Source organism: Zootermopsis nevadensis, unplaced genomic scaffold (assembly GCF_977971745.1).
Source record: "Zootermopsis nevadensis isolate Lab colony 2312 unplaced genomic scaffold, Znev_1.0 Znev_ptg000230l, whole genome shotgun sequence".
NCBI classification, from domain to species: Eukaryota; Metazoa; Arthropoda; class Insecta; order Blattodea; family Termopsidae; genus Zootermopsis; species Zootermopsis nevadensis.
The window spans coordinates 150,630-168,860 of record NW_028259359.1 but is presented as its reverse complement, the minus strand read 5'-3'; the positions used below and the strand labels follow the sequence as shown (position 1 = coordinate 168,860).

Here is an 18,231-nt window from a genome sequence, read left to right as displayed (position 1 = left end):
GGGTTAGGTTAGGTTAGGTTAGGTTAGGTTAGTGGGGCACCTGCGCAGACGTTGTTGCGCAGTGCAGTCATATGACTTGCGCATGTGAGGGCACCTTGAGCTCGTTATGTTTAATTGTATATGATTAAACACTCAAAAATTCGATTCCGTCACTTTAAAAAGTATATTATATTCTGGGCTTCACTTTCATAGCTGATTTAATTTTTTTAAAAGGATATTTTATTGGACACATAATTTCAGTTTTTGCAAGTACACCAATCACTTATCACTTAAATATGATGTTATTGAATATTTCATTGTGGAAGTATATATGTTGTTACACGAAGAATAATTTATTAAAATATTTATTTAATTTTATATTACACTACATGTAATTACTACAGTGACCCCAGTCATCGTTATAAAGAATAAATGTTCTCAAAATACATAGGTCCAGCTTCAGAAGATACACGATGTCTGTATATGATTTACGTGTTACTAACTCGTACAAACGTCTTTACTGAGCACACATGGCATGGAAATGTCCATTCACTGAAGTCGTATGTCTCAATGTGGCGAACCGCACATATTCTTGCGTGTTATGTTGGATTGTTGTTTCAATTGTTTCTATTCTCACACGTCACCGAGAAGACATCCTTACACTGAGATTCAGTGTAGGTAGCACCCGTTAATACTTGATTGAACGGTGGTAATTAATCTTGTTAATGGTCCCGAAGAACTCTATTCCTAGAACACAAAGTTACGTTGATACTGACCGACCGGTATCAAATAATCCCAACCGTAGTTTAATGGCGACTATTCCAATGGGACCAGCCGACTGTTCCAAGACAGAATCAGTACTGACTGGCTTCTGATTGGTCGTCGATGCAATTCGAAAGTATTGATTTCTTTCCATTGAGTTCGTCACAGATGGCACGTCTTATCTTTGGTTCCGTATTTTTCCGATAGACTGCGTCCTTGTGTTTGAACGTCGTGTCCTCGAGTATATGTGAGGCAATATTTTCTATATATTTTGTAGAAGTTTGACATAGGAAACCAATATGTTACCACAAGTTTGACGTGCGCCACGAATTCCGCGCCCACCAAACATTGCAATTGATGTACCAGAAATTTATATTCAGTTTCTTTGTGAGCGATTTATATTAATAAATGACGTAATATCATTCACGTATGTTTATTCCGATTTTTCGTTACATGATACTTATTTATAGTGAGTTAGATTGGGTCATCGTTACGCATGAATCTGCTACGTATTTGCGTCAACATCTACACTGCATCAATTTTGGAAGAAATATTTCTTGTGGAAACATTATGTAATTTTAGACGTGCTATGATGTATTACGCGAATATAAGCACTAATTGTGTTATATGGGGATTGTGTGAGCGCTTAATATCGTTATTGATAAGTGGTCGTGGCCGACTTTGCGCATCCTCCACCTCACTACTTTGATGCCTTCGTGCGAATTTCTAAAATCGATAAGACATAATAGAGTATGAATATCATTAACTTACCTGTGGCATGACGTCCATACAAAATTTCAATAATTTCTGAGCATCCATTCGCTTTTCCCAAAATTCGTGCGCAGGAAACCATTTTGCACTGATGCAGATTACCCCGTTTTGATTGGTTTGGGTTGGGTTAGGTTAGGTTAGGTTAGGTTAGTGGGGCACCTGCGCAGACGTTGCGCAGTGCAGTCATATGACTTGCGCATGTGAGGGCACCTTGAGCTCGTTATGTTTAATTGTATATGATTAAACACTCAAAAATTCGATTCCGTCACTTTAAAAAGTATATTATATTCTGGGCTTCACTTTCATAGCTGATTTAATTTTTTTAAAAGGATATTTTATTGGACACATAATTTCAGTTTTTGCAAGTACACCAATCACTTATCACTTAAATATGATGTTATTGAATATTTCATTGTGGAAGTATATATGTTGTTACACGAAGAATAATTTATTAAAATATTTATTTAATTTTATATTACACTACATGTAATTACTACAGTGACCCCAGTCATCGTTATAAAGAATAAATGTTCTCAAAATACATAGGTCCAGCTTCAGAAGATACACGATGTCTGTATATGATTTACGTGTTACTAACTCGTACAAACGTCTTTACTGAGCACACATGGCATGGAAATGTCCATTCACTGAAGTCGTATGTCTCAATGTGGCGAACCGCACATATTCTTGCGTGTTATGTTGGATTGTTGTTTCAATTTTTTCTATTCTCACACGTCACCGAGAAGACATCCCTACACTGAGATTCAGTGTAAGTAGCACCCGTTAATACTTGATTGAACGGTGGTAATTAATCTTGTTAATGTTCCCAAAGAACTCTATTCCTAAAACACAAATTTACGTTGATACTGACCGACCGGTATCAAATAATCCGAACCGTAGTTTAATGGCGACTATTTCAATGGGACCAGCCGACTGTTCCAAGACAGAATCAGTACTGACTGGCTTCTGATTGGTCGTCGATGCAATTTGAAAGTATTGATTTCTTTCCATTGAGTTCGTCACAGATGGCACGTCTTATCTTTGGTTCCGTATTTTTCCGATAGACTGCGTCCTTGTGATTGAACGTCGTGTCCTCGAGTATATGTGAGGCAATATTTTCGATATATTTTGTAGAAGTTTGACATAGGAAACCAATATGTTACCACAAGTTTGACGTGCGCCACGAATTCCGCGCCCACCAAACATTGCAATTGATGTACCAGAAATTTATATTCAGTTTTTTTGTGAGGCGATTTATATTAATAAATAAATATGATGTTATTGAATATTTCATTGTGGAAGTATATATGTTGTCACACGAAGAATAATTTATTAAAATATTTATTTAATTTTATATTACACTACATGTAATTACTACAGTGACCTCAGTCATCGTTATATAGAATAAATTTTCTCAAATTACATAGGTCCAGCTTCTGTTGATGGTCCCATAGAACTCTATTTCTAGAACACAAAGTTACGTTGATACTGACCGACTGAAATCAAATAATTCCAACCGTAGTTTAGTGGCGACTATTCAAATGGGACCAGCCGACTGTTCAAGACAGAATCAGTACTGGCTGACTATGGATTAGTCCTCGATGCCATTCGAAAGTATTGATTTCTTTCCATTTATGCTACTAATAAATAATGCAGTAACTTAAAATGGATCTGGATCTCTGGAGTCCAGCGCACAGACGTGGAGACATGGTGGGCCGTCGGATCTGCGCGTTGGCAGCCTCGCCTCTGAAGATGGCAGACCTCAAGTAAACAAATGGTCAGAGTGCAACAAGGTTTGCTGAAGGGAAATGTTTTAGCATCTATCCGAAACAAGAAATATTAAGTGGCGTTTCTTTGGAATTCCGTACGCCAAACGTCCTGTCGGCGACCTCAAGTTCAAGGTAACGAGAAGTTGATAAGTGGCAACGTAAGTTCTACATTGCGGTGTGTATTTTGTGAAAAGTACATAAATCATTCGCAAAATATCGCCGTGTCCAGAGGAAAAATGCCACCAAAATTACGAAAAAAACCTTAGTACCTGAAATGTCACATCGTACATTGCGTCAAAGTGGCCGCGCGGTCCTTGTAGCCTCTTGGTCGCAGGGACCGTGGGTTCGTATCCCACGCCTTTCTGTGATGTGCTTTCCTTTGTACAGGTAGAGTAGTATCCTGTCTTTTGTAACTCTTTTTAACAAATTTCTGTAAACGTCACGTGTTATTTCGCCTCTTTGTGTAGAGTCTCCTGTCAGAATGTGAAGTGTAATTGTGAGGTAATTTTTCAGAACTCAGATCTCATACTGACAGGAGCAATAATTCATGTACTTGCTGAGTTCGAACTAGTTAGAAGACGATTTTAATATTATCTTCCTATGTATGTAGTGCTGCCTCTTCAATAATATTTACTGTGTTTCTTCATTTTCTAATTCGGGGATGTTGGGTTTACAACTTCATGGTCATTGGTGTGGTACTATCCATTGATAAAATTTTCAGTAGCATAATGCGGTCATGTTCTCCAATGCAGGAAATTGTGATCATTCTTAAATCAAAGGCCAAGGAGTACAAAATATACATTGTGCCCACTTGGAAAATATTTGATATCGTTGCCACTATAAGTAGGAGCCTACAGTTGGAAGATTAATCAAGAGTAATAACAACACCTGCACATGGGAATCCGTAATCAGCCATTTCCAATCATCTCAGAGGTTCAAAACATATTTCCCTAAAATCCATCGTAATGTTTCCATGCCACACCCCCCCCCCCCCACGTCAATGAAGTGGCCAGTTACAATAAATATTCTTTCAAACACAGTACATGCATGCCTTGTGCATCAATATTATTGAAATGCCACCTTCCTTCCTTTTATTATCTTACAAGTAACATGAGATGCACATAACCTGAGAAATTTTGTGCTATACGTGTAATAATTGTAAACTGAAATCTTCATTCAACAATATTTTCCTTAGCAGTTTGTTTACCAACAGTTGCAGTTAACCATTATTCTGGTAACAGATTAATGCATTGGAAAATACAGGTAACAAATATGAAAACATGACTCCATTCTTCCACACTTTCACAGTTTGTTGATAATTTGTCAGAAGACGGCATTCTAAAATTTCCATGCAAGAAAGAGCATGTTCATGAACCTAAAAGCAAATATTGTCATCTATGCTACATTGTATGAGCTTCTGACACTGACTTTATATAAACCACAAATTAATAAATAAAGTTTAATCAAAATTCTTAACCCTCTTCCAGCCTAAATACTTGAAAGCACTTTTGTTCGTGGTCTTTGGTATCTTAGACATTCGAATTTTGTTCCTGTCTCCTAGTGAAATATGTTGAAATGGTGACTGTCTTTGCGTTGCCACAGCGTTCTCTTCACTTATTGGTTTCAGTTCCCAGACTGTTCTAACGTAACGTTAAACTTTCGTGTGTGTGAAATGATAGAGGTTTCAGTCTTTTGAATAAGGGTAGGAGATGGATAGAGATTGAAATGTTATAAGCTCTCTGCATAATGTCCTTATATTCTTAGTTGCATTTAACAATTTCACCAGTACATTAGTAAGAAGTGTGATGGCTCCCCCAGTGGTGAATCGTTTTCCGTTTGCTACGTGAGGAATCACATATAACCACTGTAACTGTCTGTAAAGAAATCTAAAATGTCAAGGGATTCTATAATAACTTCATTTAAAATAGTGTCAGGTTTGCCGTAATGCAAAGAATATTTTGATGAAAATGGATTATACAAATGCTTATTACTCTGGTACATTGCAGCCAAAATACAAATTAACGCAGTTCACTTTAGGATGGCAGGAGCATGTGGGTAAGTGTAGATTAGTACTGAGGGAACGCGATAAGACCGCAAAGTTAGGATCGTGGTTATTCAGCTGCTTGGAGGGAGGAAAAGTCAGGCAAAATTTACCGCAGTGAGGAGATGGTCAGATTCCTGGTTCCCAAAAAAAGGAGGCATAATATTGTTTCTTTAAAGTGGTGCTAAAGAGAATATTTTATATTATGTTTCAGTGAACTACAGCACAGTTTACATTTACAACAAACTCATATATGATGGGTACCTGATGTAAAGTTTATGTAATCACAAATATATTTTGTATTCCTGATAACAACCACAATACTTCATGTGGACAAGAAGGCAGAAGGGCTTTAATTACGTTTCAGGTGCTTATAAGTTTACAAACTGTGGAGTGGTATTTCAGGCAGCATTTGGTTCGGCAGTGCCGTGTAGTGTTCGCGGAGGGGCATGTAACTCAGGTGTATTGTTGGTAGATGACAGGACAGTTCGTCAGGGTGCGCATATATTGATCATTGAATATCCCTCATGCTCCGCCGGTGGCGGGATGTGTTCGCTGTTTTTCAGACGTTGCCGTCCCTGCGTGCGAGAAAATGGCGCTGCTCCTCTGCTGTTATTGTTTACTTCGGACGGCGTGATGGTAGGATGCATGCCCAGTCGAGTGCAGCTTTACTCTCTTATATTTCCGATGCTTGCAAGTTTATTTGAACTGATGTTTGTCATCTTTCTCCTGTGTGAAGTACGTAAAGTGGGAAATATTTTGGTTGCACGAAAGGCCGGATTAGTTGCCAGTAGGTAATTAATGTGGTGTAGAGTGCCTTCGTAGTAAGAATTAATACTGGTCTCTCAATGCGGATGTTTATTTCTGTACATGGTTTTGTTTCAGGTAGGCGTGAATGCAAGCATATGGGATACTTCAGCCGTTATGCAGTTTCGAGTCCATCATTACTACGGAGGTAGCAAGACTTTGCTCCGGTAGCTGACATGACCATTGTGCATGATGGACACAATTCATCAGGCGATGCGGTTGGGATGACCCACAGACACGTAGTGGGAGCCTCAGTTTTTGTGACTTGCATGTGGAAATTCAGTAGCTCATTATTTACTGGTACAGTGAGCCTGTTAGAGGCTGTATCACAATTAGTTTGGGTTTAGTATCCTGCCAGTACCAGGAGGCTTCTACAAGTAATGTATTTCTTTGTCATATCATAAACCCAGATTTCCCATTTGCTCTGTCCCTCATACATCAGTTGCTGATTTAGGAAGCAGCTACTGCATTGGCCACTGCTGTGACCATTGAACATTAGGATGTGAGTGTAATTATCTGTACTTATTGTGATTCGCTGTTGCAGTTTTGATGATCCACATGTGGAGATCTCCGCAGTCCATGGGATTCCGTTCAGATTGCAGGACAAGCAAGACAGAGCCACTCACCAGATGGCAGTCACAGGTAAGTTTATCCATTTGAGTAAATTGTTTAATAAAATTCTTTTCTGAATTATAATGCCATTATTGAAAGAAGAAGACCTTTTGTCCTGAAAAGTAGTAAATGTTTTTAATGAAATAAAGAACTTGTCTATTTCTTCTATTGAGACTACAAAGAAACAATGAAGAACGTGATTTTTCTTTGCAGTTTAAGGAACCACATTTTGAGGCTGACCTCCACATAGTTCTATAATTGAGAATGCATGGAGTTTACCTCCATGCTCCCACTGCCTCATGGCATTGCGCTTAGTCACAAGGATAACTTCAGCTGATATAGCGAACCATTAAATGTTTAAAAACCATAATCGGTGTTGGTTTTCTGTAAGTCCAAGTGGTGTTAGAACCCAAAGACCACTGTGAGAACCTGAAATCTCTCTTAAAACCACATTTAGTACGTGAACTTGTTGAAAGCGTCTGCTTCATATCTGGAACAGCCAGTAAGGCCTGTTGTGTAAGTTGGTAGGAGTGTTTGTTGCTGCAGCCATGAAAGAGTTACGACGGTGTTCCTTGTGTGTCACTACACAATGGTGGCGATATCACAGGAAGCTGGTGAGTTCAGTTTTATAAATTTAGATTGTTCAACATTGAAACAATTTATATTACTGATGGTGAAGCTTCCACCTTTGCTTCCAGAAGGCATTATAAAGTGGCATTACTGATGGTGATATGGAAAATAAATCTAATTGATACGGCTACCTCTTGCCCCTTGTCGGTTGAATTCACCTTAGTAGTAGAAGTGCTACAGATGTTGGCTGTGTTGTAGTGGCTTGAAATTTCTTAATCTTTCATTTACGTCCTTTCTCCATGACATCAAAACAGGCGAACCTGAAGGGCATGGACCGACTGGTGTTTACAGACTCCCTCGCTGTCATAATGGGGCACGAGGAGAGGGAGCCCTGTAAGCCGGGACACCTGGCACTTGTTCTTTTCTTGGAGACAGCGATCAACATCCTCGGCTCCAAACCGACGGCAAGCGAACTGTTCGTTAAATATCCACTGAATCAGTGGCAACGGAAGTTGCGTGGGTCTGACGTGACGTGTGTGAGTTGTAGAGTTTGTAGTTGCAGTATTATGACGTGTGGAATAATGGCCCACTTGGCGAATGTTTTAAATTTGTTGGGGGGGAGGAAAGAAAGGCTCCAGTATGAATCTGTGAGCGAGGGAGTTCAGAATTTGTCAAGTCGCTGGTCGTGACCCGTATTTAAAGTTAACTTGTGAATGGGTTTGTAATGAACTTGACAGAATTTGTCTTCTGAAAATGGAAGGTGCTTGTTCATTGGCTAAGGTGGGAGTGTTAACTGCTTGGTGAAGTTAAACTGTGTGTTCTTAGAAGAGTGTGATGTCTTGATTTCTTGAATGTGAATGTATTTTCTCTTTCTAGGAGTAGCAGATTACGAGAAACAGAATGATCCTTCAGATTCTACTGAGCACCACGTGACCCGCGTACTGCCAGCCAGAGAAGCGTTGAAGTACGTGCGGCAACAGTTGGCAGACCGACTTGATGTCAGAAGATTAAACCTGCTGGGACAAAGAAGGAACCTCGTATCCGCAAGAGACTGATATCGGTCTGAACCAGGCATTCGTTGTGTGAGTACATGAGCATTAGAATGTATTTGATGTGGTTGTTGTGTGAGAGAGATGAGTCTGTCCAATTTTATTAGGTACTTTAGATGTTGTGACTGTAAGTGTGAGAGTTGATATGTTGAAAGACGTAAATGTGGTGAGGGATTGGCATTATTGCAGTATCTGTGGTACGCTAGAGGCATTCATGATATTGTTCATAGGATATCAGAATGTGAGGTTTATTTATCCTTTTTAGACGAGGGTGGTGACTATTTGTGATAAGGTTTTGTTACACGTGAGATGTGTGCAGTGCTGAGGAGCCTTTAATGTGGTCTGTTTACTAATTAATAAGTGAGCATTTGCCAGTGTAAGTAATTTAGTTTTGTGCACAGTGAGCGGAGCTGCCGGGATATTTTCTGTGCTTTTGGTTAATTTTGAGAGTTTGCTGTGTTGAGCAAGGGGATCGGTTACAAAAGTCGTAAGTTTGTGGTGTGGTGTTCGTTATGAATTTGGATTTGCTTGCAAAAATGGAGATGACTGTCAGAGGTTCCATTTATTTGAGACTTAACCATAAGTTGAGAGTTGTCAGGTGTCAGTCTCATGGACATGTGATGAGGCTCAGTATTACTTCTGGTATATTCCGTGGTTGCGGGTGGGGTAAGGGGATTTGCATTAGGATCGAGGAGTGGTTTGGTTGGTTGGAACCAAGTATAGAAAGGCAGTGCCACTTATGTGGGTCACAATGTACCAGTGCTGGTGTTGTCAGGATTGTTATTTTATGTCTGTAAAATGGTTGTGAAGAGTTCTTGGCTTACGAAAGACTAATTTGTTAGTGTTGTCAGTCAGATTGTTTATAGGAAGAATGTAGAGATTGTGTTTTTGTGTGTGTGAGAGAGAGACAGGCCGAAGTTATTGACCATTTAGTTTGGTTAAAGATTGTTGACCTGGAAATGAAATGATATATGATGTCTGTTTGGTGTTCGTTGACCACTTTGGCTGCTCCCTCATAAATATATTTTTACATAACCCCTCCTTCCTCTCATCTTGGGCTCCCATATCGCACCCACTAAAACCCTCAGTTATTTTTTTTAGAGGGCAGAAATCAGGAAGGAAATGCATACAATACGAAACCCGTGTCTCCCCTCCTTTCATTTCTAGAACTACTACTGTAAGAATCCGCGCTGAAATGGAAGGGAGAGGACTTTAAGTGGTACAGCTCTTTTGCAGGATTTTTGTTAAAATATTAGAGTGTTTGAGCTGTCTGTGAGTGAAGATTCCTTTGCGTATGATTCTTGGAGGTAGAACGTAGCTTTGTTTGTTGCACGTTTTATTGATCTTGTTATTGGGTAGTCAATCAACATACGATCACGATGTTGAAGGGGTCCCGGGATATTAATAAACATTGTGACCACAATCAGAAATTCTCGTGTAGACACGCTGTCAATTCAGTAATCAGCGTGCACTAAAACTCATCTCGTAAAACTGTTTATTGACGTAATGTCAGATACAAAATATTGTTTTGCAGAATTGCTTTCTTTATTTTGTTGTGTTTCTACTTGTTAAAGTTGTTACATTGAGAGTGCTGCTGCTGGTGTCATGGAGAGATGTTTCCTCAAAGTAAGAAATTTTTGGTGGCTCTCCTTTACTTAGTGGGGAATCCCCACGTCCACAGTACAGAATGTCTAAGTATTTGCGACCGGGTTGGTGGCCCCAGCACCCTGCCAGTTTCTTTGGCACTTACAGTCATCCTTCCATCATGTTATGTGAATTGGGTGTGGAGCGAGAGAGAGAAGGCAGGCAGTTGTCTTCTGGCAAACTGCTGCTTCTGTAATTGCTGGAAATGTGACCATACGAGTAACCAAGACTTTGAATAAAAATCTGCCCCAAGATGTGGGCGTAGGTTTGCGGATTGTTTTAAAAAGGGTAGCAGAAAAATTGAACGTAGTTTAGCGTAATGAATGGCGCGTTGCTTTGGTTAACAAGGAAATGATCATTTTTTTACCGTAGCCGAAACAAATTATTTACGAACACACAGTCACGAAGGTCATATTGAACGGCTTTTCGCTTTTGCTTTACTTCATCGTTTTGTCGTCTGATTTGACTTCGTTTGTCCCCACCATCTTCCTACGTGATACGACCATAATTCGTTGCGTTGGATACGTTACTGGGCGGGGGAAAAGGGTCCCTTTGTAATTTATGAAAGTGACATTTGACAACTTCCTGAAGCGTAGCCTAGAACGTTTGTACATTGGCCGACAGAATTCGTGTATTTCTACATTGTTTTGAGGTCTTGTTCGTCCTCGTAATCGTTAGAAAACAACTCGGCTCAATTTGAATACTAAGAAAAGTGTTAAAACTAGCTACTACGTGTTTGTCCAGGAAGGCACTGATGTTTTGTAGTTGGTAATATTACCAGTTTGTTACGATTCTAGTGAGGCAGTCAGAAAGGGAAAGAATGAGCACGGAAGTTGCATATGGCAGATTAGATGTTTGGAAGAAGATGGCAATAATGATGATGACAGTAATTGCAGTAAACTTGTCTTCGCGATGTGTGTGTTACTTTTTCTTCAGAATCGTCACCTTTACTCGGAACACCTGATGTGATCTGGATATGCCATTCTGGTCGCTGTGGTGTGACAGCAGATAGGTTGCGGTGTTTAAATATCAGTGTTGTAATGCAGTTTGGAATAAGCAGGGTTCCTAATGACGTAGGATGTGGAAAGAGGCAACTCCATTCTGAATGAATCTGGTTTCATGTGGAATGTCACGGCCATTGCACTTTGAAATTTTCTGGAAACTCGGCTATGCTGTCAGAGGAATTTTGCACTTATCTTCATCCAAGATTGTTTCCTTCCACACAAAAGTCTGAGCTACGCCGCAGTTTAAAATATAAGGTGACATTTCCATTGATCTGTCTTTTACACGAACATTTGTCATTTCAGAGTTGGTGACCGTGAAATAATGACTTTCTGTACAGACTGGATGCAGCGGCTTGTTATCGTTTAGGTTCAGCTGTAACAAGGTAAATGTTAGGTGGAAGGAATATGTTGTTTGTGGCAATTCTTACTAATATAGAATATCGCAAGTTCTTATCTAATAAAAGAATTATTAAGAAATCTGTCAAACTGCCCTCCACTCTTTCCATTTTAGTTTTGATTAGATCGATCATTGCTGGTGGACGTCGTGGTCTCATACAATTGAACAAAGTTTGAGGTAAGGGATTCCTATTTATTATTATTGTTCATCACATTTATTGTTTTCATCTGCATTTTTGAACTCGTGTACGAGAATTAGACTTGTCTTCTTTTTAACACAATTTCAATTAACATTAGATTGACTTGTGTGTGTTCACGGCAACATTGATAATAAAAGAATATTCCAGTAGGCAATTAACTTTTTACAATTTTAAAGGAATTAAACGTGTTTCGTATCCCAGAATCTAAATAAAAATATGTCGATGCTAAGAAGTGGGGTTTATATTCTGAACAATAATTCTAACGCTTTTCATATCTTGATACATCGACATTATTAAAGCGTTTTAGGGAACTGAGAAGAAATTTTATTCCGGTTTCACAAGCCTAATTATCGACAAATCTCCCTCTCATTATCTCCCTACATCAGCAGATTAAATCCGGGGAATGTTTGCTATTATTGAGTGCAAAGAATTTATGGGTGCAAAACGTGGTCTCTCTCTTTCAGGGAGGAACATAGACTGAGGGGCTCTGAGAACAGAGTGTCGAGGAAGATGTCTGGACCCAAAACGGGAGTGGGACGGATAACAGAGAAAAATGCATGACGAGCTCCTCAGCCGATGTTTTTAGGGCGAGTTGAAAGTTTACAAGGCCTGAAGGGAACACCTCGGCGTAGGTGGGAAGATAACATTAAGACGAATCTTACGAAGATGGGTCTCAATGGAGTGAACTGGATGCAACTGACTCAGGATAGACCCCGGTGGTGGGCTTTTGTGAACACGATGATGTACCCGACAGACATTAAGGTGGCTCATAAATCCTTTGAAAGTGTGACAAAGTTCAAATACTTGGGAACAACAAAAACGATTCAAAATGATGCTCACGACGAAGTTAGGAGGAGACTAAATTCCGGAAATGCTCGCTACATCTCAGTTCGAAATATTTTGTCTTCCCGTCTGATTTCTAAGAACCTGAAGATTAAAATATACAAAACAATAATCTTGCCTGTTGTGTGGTATGGGTGCGAAACATGGTCTCTCACTCAGAGGGAGGAACACAGATTGCAGGTGTTTGAGAATCGGGTGTTTAGGAGGATATTTGGGCCTAGGAGAGAAGATGATGGGGCATGGAGAAAACTGCACAATGACGAGCTTAAAAATATGTACTCCTCCCCCAATATTGTCAGGGTGATTAAATCGAGAAGAATGAGATGGTCTGGGCATGTAGCGTGCATGGATGGGACAAGAGGTTTGCACCGGGAAGCCTGAGGGGGAGAGACCTCTGGGGAGACCTAGACGTAGATGGGAGGATAATCTCAGGCGGGATCTATGGGAGATAGGAGTTGAAGGAGACTGGATTTTGTTGGCCCAGGACAGGGTCCGGTGGAGGGCTTTGGTTAGTTCGGTGATGAACCTTCTGGTTCGGTAAGCCATCTAGTTAGTTAATCGGTCAACGACATGACCAGCTTTCTTATTAATTATGATTGTCCCAGTTGGCGCTGCTCGCAACATTTATCTTCGTTGCAACTAAAGGTACGACATTTTATTTTACATCCATTGTCCTAGCACTGTGCGAGATTATGTCAAGAACTTCTTTACAGTTCGTGTACTGATTAAGTTACAAGTTCACGCTGCAACCTGTAGCAACTAGATATCGTGTCAGTGTTAACTGATTTTCCGTTTATTCATGCAAGTGGAATGGGACATAATGGCCACCCGATATGTAGGACTGTTTGTAGTGGCAGCTTGCTGCAATGGAGTGCGATACTGACCGGGTTAATACGACCCACACAATCGTATGTCCCAGTGACGCATTAAACCACGGAAGACATTGTACACAACCTTGACTTAATCACATTAACGTATAGATGCTTCTGGAGTGTGTGCCCATAAGAATAGCAGTAACTTGGGTGTGCTGTTTGAATGGATTTATCTGAAATGACATATGGGAATACCTCCCCCTACAAGCGTTGATGGGTACCTCATTCAGGCGTAAGCTCCCAGTCTATTTGCGCAAACGCAATTATGACAGAAACAATATCTGCTGTGGAAACCTCAAATCTTACAATATAGTTCTGGTTTGAGGGGGTAAGTAGAGGATTACATGACCTACCAAGCTAAGATGCTAGATGTGGGAATTCCTTTTCGAAATTTTTTGCTCAGAATATAACTTTTGGGCCAAGCTGGTGCGGCATTACTTTTCTCTCTTTAACTCCCTCTGCATTTATGACCTCCTCCCCCCCCATCTGGACACATCACATCAACTGGATGCTGTATGGACGTAGAATACCACGCGGCAAACACATACGTACTGTGGCAAAGTCCGTCATAAATAAATATGAATCTGCCTTCAATGTGTGGATAATGGCAACCCATATCAACATGAGTACCATCAGACATACATGAATGTACAAAAGAAATGTATTTAATCTCGATCTTATGTATACATGGGATATACGGATATCCGCACGTAGGAACGTTGAAACTTCGATATCAGCAGACGTGCGTGATTACACCAAACGCACTGATGATAATGTTTGCCATGTATTGCCTTACGTCAGTGGTCCCCAACCTTTTTTTTCCTTTCTCTGGACAAATAAGATACGGACACCAAATAATACACAAAACAACACGACGTTTATTGATACAAGAAACCACGCAATCAAAAATACTTAATTTTATAAGTACAATTATTATTACTCAAGTGGGAAGTTAGTGTGATGTTTGGCACTGCATTTCAGCGGCCAGTTTTACAAATTTGGGAGAGTAGGATGATGTTGCTGCTCGCAATCGTCAAGATGGGCATTAGTACGTAGAGAACTGTGCTTTGATTTTATAATGTTCATGGTTGAACGGCATTTATTATTCAGTATAACCTCTTTCCTTATCAACGCGGGCACCGCGTTGGGGACCACTGTTGTACATTATTTCGCCCTCACATCTTCATCAGTTATCAGAGTGATTATTCTCTTGTAACATTGATGTCACTGTTAGGTCAAGGTCATGACAAAGTCAAGACAAGATCGCCCCAATAGTTTGCCAGATAGAGGTCTTTAAAATTCTCAAGGTCATACGTATTTATGCCAAACGGCAAATACCTGATTGACCATACTCATGTCAAAATGAGGTCACGTATAGGTCAAGGAAGCCACGACAAATTCGGCCCAATAGTTTCGTAGATACTGGTCTTAAAAAATCTCAAGGTTATATCTTCTCACCAATATTTCTGCTAGCCAGCCATCCTAGGGCCACACCCTTTACCCCAGGGCCACTACCCCAGTCGCACCCCTTCCCAGGGCTATCCCCTTCTTTGGGCCAACCCTCATGATCACCCCTACCCAAGATCGCCCCCCCGGGACCATCCCCTCAGGATCCCTGCAGCATCACCATATCCCAGGAACCACAGGATCCCTTAGGACCCCAGGATTCCCTGGACACTGCCCTCTAGGATCACGGCAGGATCCCCGAAGACAATCACCTCTAGGATCCCCTATAACCCCCTCCAGGATTCCTCGGATTTACCAGGACTCCCCATGACCATCCTAGTATTCCCCACAGATTTCCTAGGATCCCCAAAAAAGGATTCCCTACCCAGATCTAGCAGAATCTGCCACCAAACATTTCCAACAGAATATCCCACGATCGCAACCCATGATTCCCAGGATATTCCCCTGGATTCACCACATAATATTACCCACGATCCTGCAGGATTCCCCACCAAAAATCCCCATATTATCCCACATAGGTTCCACAACCAGAATTCAAAACGCGACCTAACCCCCGCGCTCTAACCCCCGCGCCCTAACCCCCGCGCCCTAACCACCCCGCGCCCTAACCACCCCGCGCCCCACGAAGGGAGGTGGAGGCCCAGGCCGTTTCTTGAGCGAGCAGAGGCGCGGACCCGGCTCCGGACAATGGCCCGGGCGCCGGGTTCCAACGAACCGCCCGAGTCGGACGAGTCCAACTCGTTGGCTTTGCGCTCGCACGCTACAGGAAACAGGACCTCGTGGGCGAGGCAAGTCGTCCAACTCTTTCGACTAACCGACCTGGCAACAGATCTTGTCTAGGGGCTGAGGCTCACCCTCCGTCCCGCGATTTGGTTTCATTCGATTAAATCATTGAGTTTTCGCTGCTCGTAGTATTTTCGCTTCGAGTGTTTTATTACTGGACGTATAATTTTATCTGCCCCTTATTCATCTCTGCCGACACGCGGTGGATGAGTTTTTCATCTTTGCCTTTCCCAGCATGCTCCGCGAAACTTGTTTTCTCCGAACAAGTTGAGTTTTTCCCGGTTGTCTGTCTCCTGCTTCGGTACAGCGCGGATGTACGAAGTCTTTACGTAAGTTGGGGCTTCAGTCGGCCATTTTGATATTACGTCTCAGCTTGTGTTTGGTTTAATTCTCGATTTATTCGACAGCCAAAGAGTTGTTGAAGCTTTCGTGGTGGTAGTACGAGGCTCTAGATAACGACCCTGACTTATATGCATTTGTGTCTGGCGTGATATAAGATCGTCTATATATTTTTCTCTAGGACTGTGACAACGCACATGCGAGAGTACATGTGTCCTGTTGTGTGTCCTCGGGTGCTACGTCCTGTACAACGAGAGCCTACTTAAGTCATTCAAGGTGAGTTGCATGAAATATTCCGTCCTCTGAAGTAGAGAGTTCTTAAAGTACGTTGAGGATAAAACGTGACTTGGCCTAGGTCGCACAAGACAAGATGGCTGAAATGACTTTGCAACACTGAACTAAGTATTCTGAGATATTATTTTATTTTACGTTTTGATTGTTCTGTGATTCTGCCCACGCATTCCGTCTCCTTCTAGGTCAGTGGTAACAACCACGTGACACTCGTTCAAGACTTGAGGTTCACGGAGCGGTGAGGATGACGGCCGCTTACATCGTGAGGTCGCTAACACGACAACCCGAAAATTATATTACAGCAGCAGCGAACTAAGGACTCCGCTGAGTACAATGAGAAATTGTCAGATAATGCCCACTGATCGAGTTTCAGAGCGTACGTACAGAAGCGACGTAATTATAAATTCTTGTCATTATGTCTGCTTTGAGGTGATTGGCGGAGCCCTCTTCACATTCACGGTGATTATGATATCATCATTCTTCATCGCCGTCGTGAACCTCTGAACCAGAAGATTTTTCCACGTCTCGCTCCTGGACGCTGCTCTGTGACGTCGTCTGGCTCGAGACGTCTGAAACGATGAGGCACCAGTGAGCGATGGACTCGGGTGAGTACGGTGATGTATTATTTCGAGGTTGATTAAAAATTATAATGACTTTCGTAGATAGTGTTCTGTGGGAAATTAAAAATTAGTATGTCTCGACGGTAATGTAGTGACTGAGTAAAGCCTGGTCTACGTGGATGGGGTTTCGCGAAGGTACCGATATCGCCAAAATCAAAGAATGTTTGAAACCCCCTACGTACGGTAAGGAATCGAGTTCTTTTATGAGTTTGAAACAGAAAGGAAAAGTTACAGATCATTTGAGAATTGTTGATGGGAAAGATTGGAAAAGGAGAAAATGCAGACAAATGGACACGCACACTTGCGGTATGAGACCAGTTTCTTGCGTCTGTCTTGTTGTAAACATGTACGGCAGTCATCGTGTAGCTGACAGTCGTTTAACTGGTCAAAGCCTTTCTCTTCGTGTACAGACACAGAAATTTTAAAAACTGACTGGTCGTCCTTACTTCATTTCTGTTGGATAAATTTCGTAAGGAAATGCTGTTGGTGTTAGGTGGACCGAGTATTGCGTACGGAGTCTGTATTGATTTGGATTAGCCGTCTGCCATGGACGCGACTGAGTAGGCGTTCTTTACGCGGTGATGGAATTAGACAGAGCTGCTAGAATGTAGTGCTGTATAGAGCAGAGGTTCCCAAAATATGGAGAAACATTTTCAACATCCTTTGCTTGATTGAGGCAGTCATCAGAACGAAGTATCGTTCTGCGTTGTATCCCGAAGGATGGTGATGGGATACAGGAGCGTAGACCAAGAGGAAGTGCGTTGATATTCAAGTCCACTTGTAGCAACACAGTAGAGATATATATTGAATTAAAGCTGCACCAGTTTACAGTATCTCGAGTCAGAAAGCTATGAAGGCGTAATTTATAACAGTTATAATTACTCTTCGCTAATACAAATTGCAGTTTTGTGGACTTTCAGTTTATTCTGTGTATAGTAATATAAAATATCGTCAAATTGAGTACCTGATGTATTTTCCTAATCAATGAAATTCCTCTGTTATGGAAACTGAAGGGTTACAACTGCAAGGAAACCGAAATTTGAGTCTATCGTGAGTCACTGCAGTCTGATTCACATCTCTGGATACTCTTTATACAAAAACACAGTTTAATATTAAGTCTCACCGCTACTAAATCTTCCGAAATAATTCATTCCCTTCCTAAGAGGGTTCATAAATTAACTTTATGTGTGCTCTTTGAAATGAAAAAATAAGCATCATTAACCCCATGAAGCCGTAGGTCGTCTGAATAATATTTAAGAATTCAGTCCGTACCGCGAAGAAAACACAACACTTCACCATTACGAAGAACAACTGGTTAACGCTGTTTAAGGAAATGATCGCTGTTTATTCCGAGAATCATAGTTCGTCTGAATTATATTTAAGAATTCAGTCCGTACCGCGGAGAAAACACA

At 41.1% G+C, this 18,231-nt stretch overlaps 1 protein-coding gene across 1 annotated transcript in view; it reads left to right on the top strand.

Moving 5' to 3' along the window:
* The first annotated feature begins 2,689 nt into the window (after positions 1 to 2,689).
* The window catches only part of LOC147870662 (transcription-associated protein 1-like), a 49,604-nt gene continuing 34,062 nt past the window's right edge, over positions 2,690 to 18,231 (top strand). The window contains exons 1-6 of the mRNA XM_087342219.1: positions 2,690 to 6,116; positions 6,208 to 6,771; positions 7,626 to 8,091; positions 8,188 to 11,582; positions 12,069 to 15,898; positions 16,090 to 16,804. The gene's annotated coding sequence lies outside the window, so the exon portion shown is untranslated. The remainder of the gene's footprint in view (positions 6,117 to 6,207; positions 6,772 to 7,625; positions 8,092 to 8,187; positions 11,583 to 12,068; positions 15,899 to 16,089; positions 16,805 to 18,231) is intronic.